The sequence below is a fragment of the Bubalus bubalis genome, chromosome 9 (assembly GCF_019923935.1).
Source record: "Bubalus bubalis isolate 160015118507 breed Murrah chromosome 9, NDDB_SH_1, whole genome shotgun sequence".
Classification (NCBI taxonomy): domain Eukaryota; kingdom Metazoa; phylum Chordata; class Mammalia; order Artiodactyla; family Bovidae; genus Bubalus; species Bubalus bubalis.
Window position 1 is genome coordinate 81,882,123 of NC_059165.1, and position 20,901 is coordinate 81,903,023.

The 20,901-nt window shown below is 40.1% G+C and overlaps 1 long non-coding RNA gene across 1 annotated transcript in view; it reads right to left on the reverse strand.

Moving 5' to 3' along the window:
* Positions 1–11,453, reverse strand: part of LOC123466167 — a 28,410-nt gene extending 16,957 nt beyond the window's left edge. Inside the window, exon 1 of the long non-coding RNA XR_006641416.1 lies at positions 10,124–11,453. This is a non-coding gene — a long non-coding RNA (uncharacterized LOC123466167). The remainder of the gene's footprint in view (positions 1–10,123) is intronic.
* Between the last annotated feature and the right edge of the window lie 9,448 nt (positions 11,454–20,901).

The following is a 20,901-nucleotide window of genomic DNA, read 5'->3' on the forward strand; positions in this document are numbered from 1 at the left end:
ATTTTCATGAAGACATCTTACTATTATATGCCAAGGCAATTACTTGAGGCAGATTATATCATGATTCCCATTTTACAGATATGACCACTGAGAGGAAAGAAGACTTTCCTGAGGCTTTTGTGTGGTAGAGCTGGGACTGGTATTGTCTCAGTCCAAAACCCATGCACCTAATAGCTACTATATTTTGCCCACCTAAGAACATTTATTGAATGTATATCAAGTGCCAAACACTGTTATAAGCTCTTTAGAACTACCCTACAAGGTAGGTACACTTTTTTACCCCATTTTCTAGAAGACATCTTCACAATTAACCTTCTATGCCCAAGCTTTTCTCCATAGCCCACCCAGTCTTCTAGCCTAGTGGTCTACCAAATTGACTAGCCCTATAGGATAAGGATTGTAGTAAAAGAGGTATGCCTTATACTTAACAGCATTATCATACAACACAAAGAATTATAATTCCCTAGGATGTACAGAATAGCACTACTGTCTTGAAATATTGCTTAGAAAATAAAATTGTGTTATGGATGTCAGCACTGTATAAAATGACAGGATACATCATACAGATAAGAAGATTTTCATGACCAAAGATGCTATTATCGTTAAGAAAAATGTCAAGACATTAAAAACATCTTTTCTTCTACCAGTGGATGGTGACATGGAAAAGAAGAGAGATGAATGGTGGCCTCCCAGGGAGTGGATATTTATAGGTATAAAGACTTTAAAGTTTAATTTTCTAAATTGGATAGCTCTAATATTTTTAAGAAGAAATTAAAAGATCACGAGCTTTTTCACCTCTCAATACCAAATTAGCAACAATATCTAAATTATTAGTATTATTCTACTCACAGATGAGTCTGTGTCCTGAAGCGCAAAAAGCACCAGAAAGTGGGTTTTCATAGTTCATTTGCTTGTGTTCTAAGTTTAAGAGGAAAAAAAGAACCTCAAACTCCATGACAGAGATTTCTATCTACAACATCAGTTAACTTCCTTCCTTTTCTGCCAATTGGAAATTAAATTTATAAGAATCTGTTTATGTAACATGATGCTAACCTATGATCCACTAATATCTGAAGCAATCATATTAAACTCTATTTCTGAAATCTCAATTTTATGTAACATTACAGAATGGAATAACCAAATGAACACTAAATTCTTTGTTGTAATGGAGAGAAGTTGGCTTGGTTTGGGCTTCAAACAAAACTGTATTGGAATACCTACTTTGTCTCTTCCTCCTAGTTTTTCCTTGGATATATGTGATTTAACCTCTCTGAAGGTTATTATCTCTATGTAAGATGGTGATCCTAATACTGCATAAACTTGCAATAAGAACATTTGCAAAGGATTTGGGGAATAATGTTTGTTCAGCTTCCCCCAGACTTTCCTATAGGAAAATTGAAGAATGTCCAAAGGGTATGAGGACAGTCCTTGACTATTTTGGTAGGATTCATTTTTCTCATGTCTTTCTCATGTTCTTGTCTGGGAAATAATAGAAATAGAATTTCAATCAATGGATAGACATGGAAGGGAGAGATGAATTTTCAAAGCCAAGCATAGAACATTTTACAGTATCAGAGCTTCTAGGCATTAAGGATGATGTTCTGTTTTGTAATTTTATGAACCACTGCTCCACATCTACCTTTCCATTCTTCCCCAAGGAGGGTTTTTCCAAGCCAGTATCATGCTTGGCGCATATCAGATGCTGTCCTTTATCAGGGTACATGGTACTCCAGATCAATGGGAAGGAGTCTAGTTAGAGTTAACCAGGTCAGAAATCAACCTAAGAGACCCAGCTCAAAAAGATCCAGTCATCACCAATTCCTTCTAATATACTTTGACACCAGTTTACCCAAGGCTGCCAACAATCATCCCTTAAAAGAGATATGAATCAGAACTTAGACTAAATATAAAGTATTGTTCTTTCCAGTAGTAGGATGTCTAGCCTCCTTGTGATGAGATAAGCCAAGTAAAAAACTTCTTCAGTCTTAATTTTGGTGTGTGCATGCTCAGTTGATTCAGTCACGTCCGACTCTTTGAGACCTGATGGACTGTAGCTTGCCAGGCTTTTCTGTCCATGGGATTCTCCAGACAAGAATACTGGAATGGTTTGCCATTTCCTCCTCCAGGGGATCTCCCCGACCTAGGGATAGAATCTGCATCTTCTGCATCTGCTGCATTGGCAGGCGGGTTCTTTACCACTGGCGCCCCCTGGGGAAGCCCTAATTTTGATAATAATGTGTAATGAGTTGCTCTTTTCTGAGAAGTTAATGCAAAGTAAAGTATTATAAACTAGTAATTAATTCATCCAATAAATATTTGCCGAAAGCTTACCAGGTGTTCCTACTGTGCTAGAAGCTGGAGATGTAGTAATGACCAAGAAATCAAGAGACACACTTTCATGAAGCTTATGTTCTGGTGACATTTTAGTGAGTTGTGAAGGACATTTTCACTTTCTAATAAGAAACAGCAAACATCTGATCTGTAATTTAGCCAATAGGCTTACGTTTCTAACTGTCAGACCTTGGAGACAGTTCAAGACGGCAAAATAGGAAGATCCCAAACTCACCTCCTCCCACTGAGGCAAAGAAGCTACAGCTACATATTGATCAATTCCCTCTGAAAAAGACCTGCAAACTAGCTGACTAAGTCCTCCAGAATAAAGGGTAGCTGCACTAAAAAATATACCACAGGGGTTCAACAGAAGACTAGATGGTGCAAAGAAAGGATTAGTGATCTGGAGAACAAGGTAATATAACTCACCCAAAACAAAGCAGGAAAAAGAAAAAAATTTTAAAAAGTGAAAATTTCTTAAGGGACCTATGGGACAATATCAAGCAGAGTAACTTTTGCATCATAGGGGTCCTAGAGAAGAGTGAGAGAACGAGGCAGAAAACTTATTTGAAGAAATAATGGCTGAAAACTTTCCTAACCTGGGGAAGGAAATAAACATCCAGATCTAAGGGGCCCAGAGAGTCCCAAACTATGAACTCAAAGAGACCCACACCAAGTCACATAATCAAAATGTTGTCAACAATTAAACAAAGAATTTTAAAAGTAGTGGGATAAAAACAACTTCCTCCATAGAAGAGAACTCTCAGAACACTATCAGCATATTTCTCAGTAGAAACTTTGCAAGCCAGTAGGGAGTAGCATAAAGGGCTAAAAGGAAAAAACATCTTCAAACCAAGAATACTCTACCCTGCAAGGTTATCATTAGTAATTGAAGGAGAAATAGGGCTCTCCAGACAAATGAAAGCTAAAAGAGTTCATTACCACTAAACTGGCCTTGTAAGAAATGTTACAAGAATTTCTATAAGTTGATTACAAGACACTAATTAGTAACAAGAAAACATATACCTTCCAAAGATAAAAATCTCACTGGCAAAGTTGAACATACAATAAAGGTAGTAAATTAATCACTTACAAAGTTAGTATGAAGGTTAAAAGACTAAAAAATAATAAAAATCTAGAAATACAATAGCTAGCTAAGGGATATACAAAATAAAAAGATGCAAAATATGACATCAAAAACATAAAACTTGGGAGGAAATATAAAAATGTAGAGTTTTAAGTATGTTCAAACTTAACTTGCTATCAACTTAAAATAGACTGACATATATGTGTACGTGTGTGTGTGTGTGTGTGTGTATAGGCTATTATATGTGAGCCTCATGGTAATCATAAAGCAAGAACCTATAGCAGATACATACAAAAAAATGAAAAAGGAATCTAAGTATAACATTATAGAAAGTTATCAAAACACAAGGGAAGAAAGAAAGATAAGAATAAAGGGATAGGGACTTCCCTGGTGATCCAGTGATTAAGAATCTGCCTATCAATGCAGCAGACATGGGTTTGATCCCTGGTCCAGGAAGATTCCACATGCTGTGGGGCAACTAAGCCTGTGCACCACAACTACTCAACTCTCGAGTCCCCAAGGCACGACTACTGAGCCTGCGTGCCACAACTAATGAATCCCTCACGCTCTAGAGCCCACGCTCTGCAACAAGAGAAGCCACCACAATGAGAAGCTTGCATACCAAACAACTAGAGAGAACCTGTTTGGTACAACTAGAGAAAACTTGAGCAGCGAAGACCCACTGCAGCCAAAAAAGAAAACGAAGCACACAAACACACAGAAAAGAATAAAGGAATAGAGAGGAACTACAAAACAGCCAGGAAACAATGAACAAAATGGGCAATAAGTATATAACTATCGATAATTATTTTAAATGTAAATGAACTTAATAGTCCAATAAAAACATGGAGTGGCTGAAAGGATAAAAAACAAGAACCATCTACATGCTGCTTAAGAGACTCATTTCCAATAAAAGGACACACAGAAAGAAAGTGCAACGATAGAAAAAGATATTTTATGCAAATAGAAGCCAAAAGAATTCTGGGGTGGCTATACTTTTATCAAACAAAAGAGACTTTAAAATGACATCTGTAAGAAAAGAAATAGATGGGTATTGCATAATGATAAAAGGGTCAATCCAGCAAAAAAGATGTAACATTTGTACTATCTATGCACCCAACATGGGAGCACCTTAGGATATAATGCAAACATTAACAGATCTAAAATGAGAAACATAGTAATACAGTACTACAAAATAATGAGGAGCTTAATACCCCATTTACATCAATAGATACAGCTTTCAGATAGGAAAATCAGTAAGGAAGCATTGGCCTATAACCACACATTAGACTAGATAAACTTAATAGATATCTACATAACATTCCATCCAAAAACAGCAGAATGCACATTCTTTCAAAGTACACATAGAACTTTCTCCAGGCTAGATTACATGCAAGTCCACAAAACAAGACTCAATAAATTTTAAGAAAACTGAAAGGATAGTCAAGCATCTTTTATGATCTTTTCTGACCATAATGGTATGAAACTAGCAGTTACAAGAAAAACTTGGAAAAATTACAAATACGTGGAGATTAAGCAATATACTACTTAACAGCCATTGGTCAATTAAGAAATCAAAGCAGAAAATTTTAAAAATACTTTGAAACAAATGAAAAAAAAATACACCATAAAAAAATGTATTGGATACAGCAAAAGCAGTCCTAAGAGTGAAGTTTATAGCAATACAGACCTTCCTCAAGAAACAAGAAAAATCTGAAATAATCCAACTTTATACCTAAAGGTACTAGAGAAACAAGAACAAACAAAGCAAATGGTAGAAGGAAGGAAATAATAAAAATCAGGATGAAAATAAATAAAATAGAGACTAAAAAGAAATAGAAAAAATCAATGAAACTAAGAGCTCTTTCTTTGAAAAAATAAACAAAATTTTGATATTTTTATCTAGACCTTCTGAGTAAAAAAGAGAGAAGACAAATAAATAAGATCAGAAATTAAAGAGGTTACAACTGGTATTAAAGAAATACAAAGGATTCTAAGAGAATACTACTAACACTTCTATGCCAACAAATTGAACAACCAAGAAGAACTGAATAAATTCCTAGAAACATATGATCTTCTGAGTCAGGAAGAAATAGAAAGTCTGAATAGACCGATTACTAGCAAAGAGACTGAATCAGTAATCAAATCCAAAAATACAAAGTTCAGGACCAGATGGCTTCACTGAGGAATTCTACAAAACATTCAAAGATTTAATACCTATCCTTCTCAAACTCTTCCAAAAACCTGAAGAGGAGGAAATGCTCCCAAACTCATTTTATGACATTAGCATTTCCCTGATACTAAAACCAGACAAGGACCCCACCTGCCAAATTAAATCACAGGCTAATATTCCTGATGAACATAGATAACAAAAATCCTCAACAAAATATGAGCAAACTGAATCAACAATACATAAAAGGATCATACACCACAATCAAGTGGGATTTATTCCAAGGATGCAAGGATGGTTCAACATTCCAAAAAATCAACATGATACCTTGAATTAACAAAATGAAGAATCAAAAAAAAAAAAAAAATCACACAAAGATCTCGATATAGAAAAGTATCTGACAAAATTCAACACCCATTCATAATGAAAATGGCATTTTTTTTTTTTAACAGAAGTGGAGCAAATGTGTCTAAAATTTGTATGGAACCACAAAAGATTCTGTGTAGCCAAAACAATTTTGAGAAAGAAGAACAAAGCTGGAGGGATCATGCGCCCTGATTTTACACTATACTACAAAGTATAGTAATCAAGACAGTATGGTACTGGCAAAACAACAGACACGTAGATCAATGGAACAGAATAGAGGGCCCAGAAAGAAAGCCACACATGTATAGTCAATTATCTATAGCCAAGGAGACAAGGATACACAATGGGGAAAGAACAGACTCTTCAATAAATGGTCTCAGAAAACTGGACAATCATATCCAAAAGAATGAAACTGAACCGCTATCTTACACCGTACACAAAATTTTACGCAAATGGATTAAAGACTTAAATATAAAACCAAAGACCGTTAAACTCCTATAAGAAAACATAATTGGAAAGCTCCTTGACATGAGTCTAGCAATCTATGTTTTGGAGCTGACTCCAAAGGCAATGGAAGCAAAAGCAAAAATAAACAAGTGTGACTATATCAAACTAAGGACCTCTCCACACACTGAGGAAACCAGAATTGAAAGAGACATGTTTACCCCAATGTTCATCGCAGCACTGTTTATAATAGTCAGGACATGGAAGCAACCTAGATGTCCATCAGCAGATGAATGGATAAGAAAGCTGTGGTATATATATACAATGGAGTATTACTCAGCCATTAAAAAGAATACATTTGAATCAGTTCTAATGAGGTGGATGAAACTGGAGCCTATTATACAGAGTGAAGTAAGCCAGAAAGAAAAACACCAATACAGTATACTAATGCATATATATGAAATTTAGAAAGATGGTAACCATAACCCTGTATGCGAGACAGCAAAAGAGACACAGATGTATAGAAAAGTCTTTTGGACTCTGTGGGAGAGGGAGGGGGGGGAGGATTTGGGAGAATGGCATTAAAACATGTATAATATCATATAAGAAATGAATCGCCAGTCCAGGTTCGATGCAGGATACAGGAAGCTTGGGGCTGGTGCACTGGGATGACTCAGAGGGATGGTACAGGGAGGGAGTGGGAGAGGGGTTCAGGATGGGGAACACGTGTACACCCGTGGCAGATACATGTTGATGTATGGCAAAACCAATACAATACTGTAAAGTAAAAAAATAAAATTAATTAAAATAAATAAATAAATAAAATAAAGAAAAATAAAGACCTCTCCAGAGGAAAGGAAATCAGCAAAATAAAAAGGCAATCTGCTGAATGGGAGATGATATTTGCAAATCATATATTCAATGAAGAGCTAATATCCAAAATATATGGTTGGCACTTGAACAACATGGGTTTGAACTTCACAGGTCCACTTTTCCATGGATTTTTTTTCAACCAATACATACTGCAGAACTACAGAATAGGCAGTTGTTTGCATGTGCAGATGGCCAATTGTGGCTGTGAAGGGCCGACTTTAAATTATGTGCCAATTTACAACTGCATGGAGGATTGGTACCTCATCCTGAATTGTTCAAGGGTCAACATTATAAAGAATTCATATAACTCAATCACAAAAAACAATTCAATGAAAAAATGGGCAGAGGATCTAAATAGACATTTTTCCAAAGAAGACATCCAAATGACCAATGGGCATATGAAAAGATGCTCAACATCATTAATTATCAGGGAAACGCAAATCAAAGCCACAGCAAAATATTACCTTACACCTCTTATAATGGCTATTATCAAAAGGACAAGAAACAAGTGTTGGCAAAGATGTGGAGAAAAAGGAACCCTCGTGCACTGTTGGTAGGAATGTAAATTAGTACCACCACTAATGTGGATAACAGTATGGAGGTTCCTGAACAAATAAACTACCACATGATTCAGCAATTCCACTTCTGGATACTTAACTGAAGGAAACAAAAACACTTATTCAAAATATACATATATATTCACCCCTGTATTCATTGCAGCATTATTTACAATAAACAAGATATGGAAACAATCTAAGTGCCCATCAATGGATGAATAAATAAGATATATATATATGTATGTATTATATATATATATTTACAATAGAATGTTAATTATCCATAAAAAATGAAATCAATGTTTTAATTTGCGACAGCATGGATGGACTTTGAAAATACTATGCTAAATGAAGTAAGTCAGAGACAAATTCCATATGATTTCACTTATATGTGGAATCTAAAAAACAAAACTCATAGGTCCAGAGAACAGGTTGGTGGTTACCAGAGAGGAGGTCGGTATGGATGAAGAGGATCAAGAGGTACAGACTTCCAGTTATAAAATGAATAAGTTATGGTGATATAAGTATAGTACAGTGACTACCCTCACTGATGTCATGTTGCAAATTGGAAAGTTACTATTCAATCTTAAAACTTCGTATCACAAAGTTTTGTAACTCTGTATTGTGACAGTGACTAGACGTACGGTGCTGGTTGTTTCACGAGTATATGAACGCCAAAACTAATGTCATGAAACGAATGTCATGTTGCATGTCAATTACACTTCAATTAAAAAAAAATTCAAATCTTGTCAGCCTCATAAATCATACCTTCCTAACGTTCCCCTGATATTCATCACCCAGCTTATTTCAGTACTTGAGTGACTCAGAGCTCTCTGCTTCACAGTGTAGGCTGCTACATTTCTATATATCCCATATTAATTAGAAAATCCTTTTAAAAAATGATCAAAAATTTCCTTCATCCTAGATTTCCCTCTGAAACTACATAGTGTTGCCACATAAAAGATGGAGGTGCTGTGAGTTCCCAGTCAGCGGGAAGATGTTAGCCTTAAAAGGAGAGCTTGGCTTCATTCCTGGGGTAGTGGAAAAGAAAAGCCTAGCTTTATAGCTAAGTGGGCAGCACAGGGGCCCCCAGCTCTCCTACATTCTGTAGGCGATACTTTTTCATTTCCAAGTTTACTCTCTGAGAATCTTGCCAATCAAAGCACTTTTTGTCTTCCACCAATTTCAGAGACTTAAAAAAAAAAATACCTCGAAGGGAAGCAGTAGAATAGGTACCTGCGTTCTGTAGGCAGCTTTCACAGTGTCTTTTTATGGCATCTAAGAGAATCATTTTTTATTGAATAATGTAGTTCCTGACAGTTTTGAAATGTAACCATTCAACACTTGTATTTTAGGTGAGTGTACGGTAACAATAAAGAAACACACACACTCATGCACACACACCATACAGACAGGGTCGATCAAGATTGAATTTTCCCCTAGGATGAAAGTGAGGTATTTGTGTGGAAACAGGCAGGTCCCTACCCCCAACAAGTCCACAGTTTGAAAAGAAGCTTTATCTTTACTTCAAAAAGTTGCTGTTCATTACAGCATCCATGTCAGAGACCAATAAAGAAAAAAGCACCAGGGAGAGTGATTACTGTGTTCCTCCAACACAAACAAATTGTTTTCCGCTAAGGATGAACACAAAGCTTTGTATCCACTAGATTAAGCACGTTAACTATAACCCTGTCTCTGGGCCACACTGAAGAAGAAAAGGAAGAACAAGAGATTATGCACACAACCTACATATAATATATATATAATGAATATTAGCTACCCCACAGTAAGGTTAATTGTGGCTTCTCTGAACACTTAATCTGCAAGCCGTTGATAAATCCCACCCTGAATAGAAGTGGCTCGTATTTAGGTCACACAAAGTCATTGCCGTTTTTTAATTTAAACCACGCACTAGATTAAAACACAAGAGTATTTCAGGAGGACAATTCCGAAGCCACAGCAATAGGCTGTCATTTGGCGTAAAAAGTTTCCACAGCACACCCCAGGGACATGTTAATCAAAGCTTTTTAATGGATTCAGTCTGATCTGTGACAGGCTTTGTTCCAAAGATGGCATTTGCTGGAGAGAGCTGCAAGTTATCAATAAGACACAGTAATTGCAAGGAGTGATGGAGCTCTGTTTCTGGGGCTTTCTACCATCCAGCTTTTTTTTTTTTTTTCTAATCAGTTGAGGCAGAAATGTCTTGCCGTAGAAGTCAAGGCATGACTTGGTTTTTCCTTTAATCACCCAACAGAGAATAAAGCGAAATGAAACAATAACAACAATAAAACTGACCTTAATTCATTTTTCTTTTAAAAAAAAAAGAACCCTCACACCACCTTCTTCTGTTTTCCTCCTTGTTAAATCTTTGTCTTAGACTTTTAAGCCAGGGCTGGGCAGCAAGTCTTTTAACCTGATCCAATACATCTATTTTAACCAGAGGCAGCCTGGGGAAGCTCCTCTGTGGGCTGGTGCAGGGCCTTCTCCACCAAGTTCTCTGATATCATTCTGAAATCAAAGCAGCCAGAGGCTAAATTAATGACAGAGGATCACGCTGATCACCTATCAGGGATAGTTAGCTTTTCAGCCACTTAAGAAGGTTAAAATGTTCCCTGTTGGATGGAAAGTGTCTCGGTGCCCATTCAAAATGGTCATGTCTTAGGAACTGAACGGTTGCTTTCTTTAGCCAGTCACAACAGTCACTCTGGAAGATCAGAATCATTCCCCGAGTAAGAGATATGAAGGTGGTTAAGCGGGGGCAGGAGGGACATAGTATTCAAGAAGGAACCAGCCTCATTTATAGTGCCTTTTCACAACCACATGGCCGCCTTCGGCTCTGGTGAAGTCCCTGAGCTCATATGTCACCACTGAAGATTCCACACCTGGATAGCCAGTGTCAACACCTCAGAAAGCAAGGAAAGAAAAATCAGACCTCCGCAGCTCAGTCTGAGAGGACCTCTTCCTGGTTCCCAGTGTGCTCATGTCTATGCAGCTGTTACCTCGGTTCCCCAGGCACGAGGTCGGGCAGATTTGTCAAACTCTTCAGCTTGCTACACACTGCTTGCCTTTCCCTGTCTTTGACCAGGAAATAAACCAGTCTAGAGATACAAACAGGGGATAGAACACTTCTGACGCTGTGCCTCGTATTTACACACTCCATGTTTCCTGAAATAAGCCCAAACTCCTGAGTGGGCTCTTTAGGACTGATGACAAATGACTTTTTCAGTCTCGTTTCTTCTTCTCAGCCGCACTGTTGGACTTCTGTGGCTCACATAACGTGTCTTGTAATTCCATCCCTCTTGTCTTTGTTTATAACATTCCTTCAGCCTGAAATATCCTTCCCCTCATTCTCCACTTACCAAATCCTTAGCCCGCAGGCCCCATTCCAATGCCATCACCCTGGTGAGGTTGGAATGAACCAAGACAAGGGACAGAGCCACAGAAGGCAGGGGCACAAGGGTCATGGTACCAGGGACCTGCGCTGTCAGAAAGCTTTAGGGAGACGACTCAGCCCCCTAGGCAACAAGTCATTTGTTCTCAGAAGTCCATAGTCGACTGCTTCCAAGCAAAAGCAAACCTCTGAAACTGAGTGAAGAAAACTAAGAAAGAAAAGAACTAACCTGGGTTCTGCTGCTGTGGCAGCCAAGCAGGGAGCACACTCAGAAGTCACTCAAGAAACCATAAGCCTGGCTGTGGGCTAGCATCTAGGGATGCAACACGGAACGAGGTCCTTGCTGAGACGACAGGAGACGTGGCTTTGCCTTCCAGCGTCCATTTCCCATCTTTGGTTAACAGCTCCTTGATTATCCTTGAAGACAGTGGTATTCAAACTTTGGGGTTTCCCAGGTGTCTCAGTGGTAAAGAATCCACCTGCCAATGCAGGAGATGCAAGAGACACAGGTTGTATCCCTATGTTGGGAAGATTCCCTGGAGAAGGAAATGACGACTTACTCCAGTGTTCTTGACTGGAAAATCCCATGGATAGAGGAGCTTGGCGGGTTACAGTCCATGGGGTCACAAAGAGTTGGACTCGACTGAGTGACTACGCATGCACTTTAGATCATTAGAATCATCTGAAGGCTTGTCAAACACATTGATAAGCCCACCCCCTTGTGCTTCTACCCAATAGGCCTGGAGTCGGGCTAATTTGCATTTGTAACAAGTCTCAGGTGATGTGAATGGTGCTGGCCCCACCAGAGCATGGGCTGAGAACCTCCGCTTTGGGAAACCACCTGATCCCCCTTCTCTCTGTTGCGTGGAGTGTGGATTTAAGAGCAGCAAGAGAGGAGGAAAGAAAGGAGACTGGTTAAGAGTTGAGTGCCAAGATATTCAATAGAGATGCTGCTGCTGCTAAGTTGCTTCAGTCGTGTCCAACTCTGTGCGACCCCATAGACGGCGTAGAGCCCACCACGCTCCCCCGTCTCTGGGATTCTCCAGGCAAGAACACTGGAGTGGGTTGCCATTTCCTTCTCCAATGCATGAAAGTGAAAAGTGAAAGTGAAGTTGCTCAGTCGTGTCCGACCCTTAGCGACCCCATGGACTGCAGCCTTCCAGGCTCCTCCGTCCATGGGGTTTTCCAGGCAAGAGTACTGGAGTGGGGTGCCATTGCCTTCTCCATCAATAGAGATGACAAGGGTCCAAATTAAGAAAGTAGATGGAGGAGTGAAGAGAGAAAAGAGAAACTGATCATTGACTAACCAAATTTGGGAATGAGAGAGAGAAAAGAGTCTAGAATGTCCCTACATCTTGGGCTTAAGAAATTAAGACTCATATCCCAGAGAGGGTCTGTTTTATAAGAAAAGGCTTGTGCTGGATAATTGGTAAGAGGAAGGAGACAGTGAAGCTGAAAAGTTGATACATGGCGAATCATGGGGATAAATAAGCAAAGACATGTGAATGTTTAAGAGGACTGGCCTGGCTCATACCCTGGGACACAGAGAGGGCTATGGAAGAAGGCGAATGAAGATCATTTTGTGCACCAAAAGTTAAGAAATTGGGGGAATTCTCACTCGATATTTTATGAGATAGAAGTTTCTGGGATTAGACATTTAAGGAGAGAAGCTGGTAAGGGAAGCAGAAGAACAAGCTGACTAGAGACAAGTGATGTTTCTGAGAAGCACTGAAAGACTCAAGTGACAACCCCAAATCGTATATCTCAGGCCACTAGGCTCATTTGAGCCTTACAGCAACCCTTTAAGCTTCCAGTGGAATTTGAGCTCAAGCAAGGTCTCATAGCTATTAAATGGTGGACCCAGGTAATGAATCCAGGTCTATTGATTAAATAGTTTCCTGTGTAAGGCAGCTAGTTGTTACCTAAAACAAGAGAACATGCTTTTCTGGGAGGAAGGGAAAGGATTTGGATTCTCTCTTGCTCTCTCTCTCTCCACAGGTGACCAGAGCCTGCTCTGACCTGAACGTTTGCATCCCCCACTCCCCACACCCCTCCCCCCACCACCATCACCAAATTCATATGTTGAAATCCTAATACTCAGAGGTAATGGTATTAGCAGGTGGGGCCTCTAGGTAGTAAAATGGTCATGAAATTGAAGCTCTGGTGAATGGGATAAATTATTTTTATAAAAGAGACCCCACAGAGCCTCCTGGCCCCCTCTTCCATGTGGGGACACAAGGAGAGGTCTGTGACAGAGCAAAGGGCCCTCACCTGAGCATGTTGACACCCTGATCTTGGACCTCCAGCCTCCAGAACGGTGAGAATTAAGTCTCTGCTGTTTACAAATCACTGTGTTATTTTCCTGAAGCAGCCAAAATGGACTAAGAGTCCCAGTGAAAAAGCTCCTCCACGTGTGTTTCTTATAGCCCTCTGAATGCACAATGTCACATTTCAGGAGCAGTATGAACCCTGGCCTCACACTCTAAATAACTAACAACCCACCATCAGGGCGCTTCCAGTTTTGTCAATACCTATCATAAAAGTCTCCAAACCAAAATTCATTTTAGCTACTATTTAAAGTCATTTAAAGTCTAAGCCAGCAGTCCCCAACCTTTTTGGCACCAGGGACCGAGTTCATGGCAGACAATTTTTCTACCGACTGAGGGTGAGGGTGGACAGTTTCAGGATGATTCAAGTGCATGACATGTATTGTGCACTGTATTTCTAATCTAAAGCAATCGCTGATCTAACAGGAGGTGCCCAGTCCTTAGCCTGGAGGTTGGAGAACGCTGGTCTAAGCAACAGAGCCTCTCTGTGAAACCCTGTGCTTCCACAAAGATGCTACATTTCCCCAGAGGTAGACAGCATCACTCTGGTCCATTTTAGACGCAGACAGATCCCATTTCAAAGCGTGTCTCATAATGGCTGCTGGATCAAATAAAAGCCCCTCAGCACAATGTTCTCAGCAGCCTGCATGGGCCTGCCATCGTAGAGAGTAAGAGAACATATTCAGAGTAGGGTTACACAGCCTCAGTGTAGAAAAGCTTCCTGAATGGGTAACCCGAGAAGATACCATATATAGAAACACTCACCTGTTCTCAGAACCAACCGGATTTGTTTTTGTGTATAGGGGGAAAAATTTGATTCTGGGAACAGATGCTTTCATTTTCCCAAAGCAAAAACAAGCACCTGTCATTCACCCACCCACCCCCTACCCACCCACACTCACACAGATATGTGCATTTGTGATATACCTCACACACATTCTCACAAAACTAGGAGTGGTTAGGAAATGTCAAGAAAAGTAAAAGTAATGTTGATCAGCTTGCCACAACTAACTGTGATTTTCAGTCTGTCGGGGAAAAAAAAAAAAAAAAAACTAGTATGGAAATAACCAACTTGCCATCTTCGGTTATATACAGCAACAAAAATGCCGGCCTCCTCGGGAACTGTGGGACCATGTTTATGACAGTCGCTGGAAGCACGATGTCTCCTCAGCAGGCTACCTTATCACACAAAGACCTGCGGGCCCAGTCTTCTACTTGCAACCAACCTTGTTATCAGTCCCCATTTGGTGTCTATTTCATTTTGCAGCTGGCTAGAACAGCAGTCTAATAGGACCAAAGGATAATCAGTTCTTCCTTAAATTTTAAGAAGAGCTTCCATTAATGCAACTACCACCATGAGACTAAGAGTCTTCTAATTCAATCCCAAAGCTTAAAGTTTACGAGAATATCATTAAATTTAATAGTTTAAGAAGATTTCCAGCAACTGAATACAGCAAGAGAAGATCAGGCAATTAAATGCAGTGGTCAGATTTTCAATTCAGGATTTCAAACCTCAGATGGGGTCTCCAAACTCTTCTTGCCTCTAGCATCCCACACTTCCTTGGCCCTCACTCTCAGCCGACAGCTTTACTGCATACTTCATTAAGAAAACAGAAATGTAACAAGGCCACTGGTGCAGGGATATTCACAAAGCACTGGTTTTAACTGTAAAAAAATCAGATGTCCATAACTTGGAAAAGAAATTAATGCATCATGGTATATTAACACAATGGAATGCAGTATAGCAGTAAAAAGGAATGAACAAAATCTACACACATTAACATGGACAAATTAATAAACACATCGTTGAATGAACAAAGCAAGTTCCAGGCTTAAAGAAAACAAACAAAAAAAGGAAACAGAAATGAAACACAAATCCTTCATCTTACCACCCCTAGCCCACATTCCCACTCTGCTCTGCTTTCTTCCTGACCACTAAAGACCTCTCACTAAAAGCCAACCTCTCTATTCTCCTATCTTTTCACTTCTCCAGGATTTCTCTCCTACAGTCACCTTCTACTTCTTCTGTATCATCAACCTCCCACTTTCAGATGGGAAATCCCCTCTGGAGTTGCTCCCTTATTGAAAGAAAACCAAACCAAACATCTTCTCCCCACATGTCTGCCCAATCCCTCTACAGTCCTTCCCAGTAATCCCAGCACATTCTCAAGACCCCACTCTGTCCGCCTCCCCTCACTCCCACCAAAACTATCCTCATTGAGGTAGCCATGGAATTCTATTTCACCAAACCCAATGGATGCCTTACCAGACCTTTCGGTAGTACTCCAAATACTGATGTTTTCTCCCTCATGCTTGCCTTTGTTGGTCTTATATTCTCTCTGAGTTTCCCTCCTATCATATCACATGCTTCTTCTCAGTCTTTTTTCCCGATTTCTCCTCCTATGGCTGACCTTGAGGATCAGCCCTGGATCTTATCTCCCTTCCCAGATGATACTTATCTACATGTGTTTCAAAATCATTTTTTGCTGATGACTTTCAAGTTGATGTATTTAGTTGAGACCTGTCCTCTGAGTTCCAGACTTGTGATTCTAACTGTCTAACTTATGTCTGTACTTATATTTCCAATGGACAATTTAAACTATGTCAGTAACAGAACTCTTGATAGTTTCCCACCAAAACTTTTTCCAACTCCTCTAATAGGTCTTCCTATTTCAGTAATAACAAAAGCTGGTGTGTGTTCAATGCATGCTAAGTGCCAGTAAGAAAGCCATCTACTGCTTAACCTCCTTTAATGCTCATAGCATTCCTATGGAATAGATATTTTTATTATTCATATTTTATAGAGGAGAAAACCAAGGCACAGAGAGGTTAACTTTGCTAAGGTCAAACAGCTAATAAGAATCTTAGATGAGATTAGGAGCCAGGCATTCTAGCCCAAGGGCCAATGCTTTTAAGCAATACATTATAGTATCTTCTCCCCAGAAACTCTTAAAGGTTTCATTAATTAGTCTTTTCCTTAAATCCCCTTATTCTCAGTCATCAGTAAGTCCAATTCACTCCAGTACTAAAGGATATTATGGAACCCCCACTTCTCTTCATATACTCTACCACCATTTTGGTGTTGTGTACAGCCTCCTAACTGATTTAACCTCACTTTTTCTACCTCTGAACCACTCACCATGTTACTCAACTCAGGTTCATCTGTTGGCCGCTCAAAAACCAATAATTGAGAGGCAAGTGTCAGTAGAAAGGAAAGATGCTTCCATCAGCAAAGCTAGTAGTCTTGGGGGAAGGTGGATTCATGTCCCAAGACCAACTCTGAGCATTCTGCTCAGCCATGACAGCTTTTAAAGGGAGAAGGGGGAAAGAATCTCAGTGAATCATTAGGGCATGAGGTTGGATTCTGCATCGTTCTCCATTGTATGCACTGACTCTTCAGTTTTTATCTTGCCTGCATGATCTGCCAGCAGGATTCCTAAGGGGACTAGTGGGGGTAGGGAACCAGTCATTCTTTAACTCCTTAATCTTCATCCTTACTTCTTTTAATCTAGGAAAATAATCAACAGGTTAGTCAAAGCATGGTGTGCATTCAGGAGAGCATAAGTCAGGAGTTAGGTGAAACTGCCTAGTGATCTCATTCCTATACTTAGGTTTTTATAAGGTTAGAGTGGAGCAGAAATGGGCAAAGACCAAAGGGGCAAAAGAGATGCTTCCAACCATGGATGGACAAGCATATTAAAAAGGGGAAGATCATATCATTCTGAAATTTAAAAACCATCAAAGGCATACCACTGCAGTTAGACAAAAATCTAATGTTCTCATGGTGCCCTCCAGGGCCCTGCATTTCCCTCCAACTTCTTCACAAGCCGCACGTCCCCACCTCACAGTTCCTCACACCTGCTGGCCTCCTCTCAGCACCACGAATGCACCAGGGTTCCCCCTCCTCCCTATGTGGAGTGCCCTGTCCACCTGACTGCCTCCTGCCTACCATTCAGATCACTCCTGAGAAAGCGTCCCCTTCAACACTCTACCTAAAGTAAGGTTCTGGCGGATACACTATTTGTTTTTCCATTTTCTTGGTTTTCTTAAAGAAAAAAAAAAAAAAATGCCCTCTCCCAAGAAGCTGCACAAGGTCTGACCCAGGTCTTTCTTGTTCCTTATGAAAATGCTCATGTTCAGGACAACACCCGGCAGAATCGAGTCCCTCAGTAAATCCTAAGTAATTAATATACTGATTCTCGGTTTTTAAAGTATCTTAAATGGATCGGGAATCTCAAATTTTAAGGTTCCATTGTTCCTGAAAGGGAGACTGATTATTGTGACTCACAAGAAATTTAGAAGTACTTATTCCTGAAAGAACTAAAAGTAAAAGGGGCGGGGGCAGAGAATTTCCTTGGATGAACAGGAATGTAAATTGTTGAGGGAAGCTTAGCTCAGCAGAAAAAATAAAATTTGTGTTCTTTGCCTTTATGAGCTAATGGGATAGATGGGATCCTCTTAACCTGAAAAGTGAAAAAGAAATTTAATAAAAAATTTTAAAATCCTAGTCAAAAAGTATAAATTCTCTAACATAGGAATCATGTGGAGAGTTTTTAATAAATAGTATGCCATGAATAAGACGTAAATGCATCACCTAAACTGTTAGACTTCCTGAAGAAAAGCATGAAGTTGACTTTGTCCCTGAGGTTTCTGAGATTCTCACTGAAAACAAGGGCATTTGTTGCCATTTATCAAGACCTCCACGTTAGACTTTCTAACAGGCAGTGAGAACAGCGCTACTGATATTTGCTGGGTTCAACGATGACTTTGTTCAGTGTCATCTTGGGGCCAGTAAATTCGGCAGAGACAGCTGAAAGGCATAATGTGCCGCTCTGTTATGGAGTGCTGCATATCTCTGCCAGCATCTTGGGCTGCCTTGTCTATTTGCTGCATTGTTTGATATTGCACACCCAAAACACTCCACTTGCTCATTCACTAACTCACACATTGATTCAGAATATATGTCTTAAGAATCTAAACTATGCCAAGCACTGACCCAGAGGTTGGGGTTCAAGCAGGGAAGAAAACAGACAAGGCCCTGTCTTACAGAGCTTTTACCTCATAGAGGATGGTAAGGATAAGTATGTTAACAACCTAAGAAACTGAAGAACATGAAGAAAATAAAACAAGGAAACAAAAGAAATGAGTGAGTGGGGCCCTGTTGGGGTAAGAACTGTGTACAGAGATAGAACAGAAGTTGGGGTACTCAGAGGTGGACTCTCTGATCAGGCTACATTTGATCCAAGGGAGAACCATGCCAGGCAAAGCACAGCACCACCAAAGATTCAGGCTCATCAGTGCAAGTCCTTGTAAAATCTGGTTTTAGCAAGAACCCTGCCAAGTCAGTTTAACCAGAAACCCGTCCCCTTGATATCTGATCACCCTCAGTACATGATCATTTATCATCCACCAACCTCAGGTGATGTCTGATCATCTTGGCCTGTCTTCAGTAAAGAATCTTGTTAGGTCAGTGTAGCCAGAATTCCCCTTACATTTGGTGTTCTCCCTGAGTAATTTTCCACCCCCGGACCCTGCCTCCTTGGCTATACATTCCCACTTGTCTATGCCCTGCCTCTTGCCCCCATTGTAAAATCCCCTTGTATTCAACCCTATACTTAATGAGATGGCCCTGAATAGAATCAGTGCTACCAACTTTAACAAGCGTCATTGAATTTTTCTTTTTCCTTTACCAAAACAAATGGCCAGTGGCCCAAGGTCAGTTTGGCTGACACAGTAAGTGGTGTGCAGAGGTATCAGGAAAGTGGGTCCAGGCCAGACCAGGTGGAAGGTCTGGCCCTGCTTCTGCACTGTGGGTTCGTGCACACTGAAAGGCAGGCATTTCGGTTTCTATTTGAGTTAAGCCACTGCTCCCACCTATCCTGCTTTGCGGAGCACAGAGGGTGGGAGCAGGATGAAGTTCACTCTGGACAGGCTGTGCTACCCACAAATCTTCTCAGAGGCTTTCCCACATGATTTTCTCTCTTGGGTCCTAAAACTGTTCCCTCCACTTTCCCCTTCAGGTCTGGGGGCATCATAGCTCAGCACTCTTACTATTCTTTGCAGTGAGGCTGTCCCATCTTTAGCTGCTTTTTCAAAACTCTTGTCTCAAAACCTCCTAGAAATTCTCATTAAACACCCACCCTGTGAGGGAAGTTCTCACCTGGACCTTGACTGAAGGACTGTAACCTAAAAATACTGCCCAATCACTTGCTCTCTTTCAGCTTTTACCTTTCACTTCCTCCTTATGTTTCGTAAGCCACCTGCTAGAAGCTGGTTCCTCTAAGTGGCACGTAACTCCATAGAACATTACTTTGGGACTCTTCAGAGGTTTCTCAGTTGATTAAATGTCATTCAGCATCTATGGTTCCCTTTCTTTGCACAAAGCTTCCTGGTGATCAGAGCTCTCTTTAGGGTAATGCCAGTCATTCTGATAAAATGATTCAGGATGGAATTTTTAAAAAGTGAAAGGCAGTGTGGTACAGAAAGAGCACTGGATTTGTAGTTTAACCATGTGACTCTTGGCAAGTTGATCTCCTTATCTTTAAGATAGTAATAACAACAATGTACAGTGATAAACTTATTCATCAACACCACGATGAAAACTCCACTCCAGTCTGAGGAAGAACCCGTCAGTAACAGCCGATCAATCTAGCATTAAATTCTTCACTTCATTGTTTCTGAGACACAAGCTATAAAGAAAACCCAGGAAGACTCTTGTTTTGGTCACTTCTTAAAATGGCAATGCCCTCAGAAATGTTAGAATACAAAGGTTACTATATCAACCACTTTGGTCTGCTATAACCAAATACTACAGACTTGGAGGCTTAAATAATAGATATTTCTTTCTCACAGTTCTGGAGTCTGGACATCCAGTGCCAAGGTGCTGGCAGATGCAGTTTCCAGTGGCATCTCTCTACCTGGCTTACACATGGCTGCCTTCTCATTGTGCCCTCACGTGGTGGAGAGAGAATGCTGGTGTTCTTCCTTTCCTTGTAAGGGCACCAGCCCTGTCGACTGTGACTCCATTTAACCTTCATCATCTCCATACCAGCCCTGTCTCTAAATATAGTCACATTAGGGGGTTGGGGCTTCAACATAAAAATTGGAGGGCTATGGGAAAGACACAAACATTCAGTTCATAATAGTTATCTAGACCAACTACATGATAATCATTACCAAAATAGTATTTCTCTTGAGACCAGGAACACAGAGATGACTTAGAATTTCATTAGACTCAAAACTATTTTCCTCTGTGGTACATAATGGAGTATGCTGAAGATTGTGGAGATGGCAATGGCACCCCACTCCAGTACTCTTGCCTGGAAAATCCCATGGACGGAGGAGCCTGGAAGGCT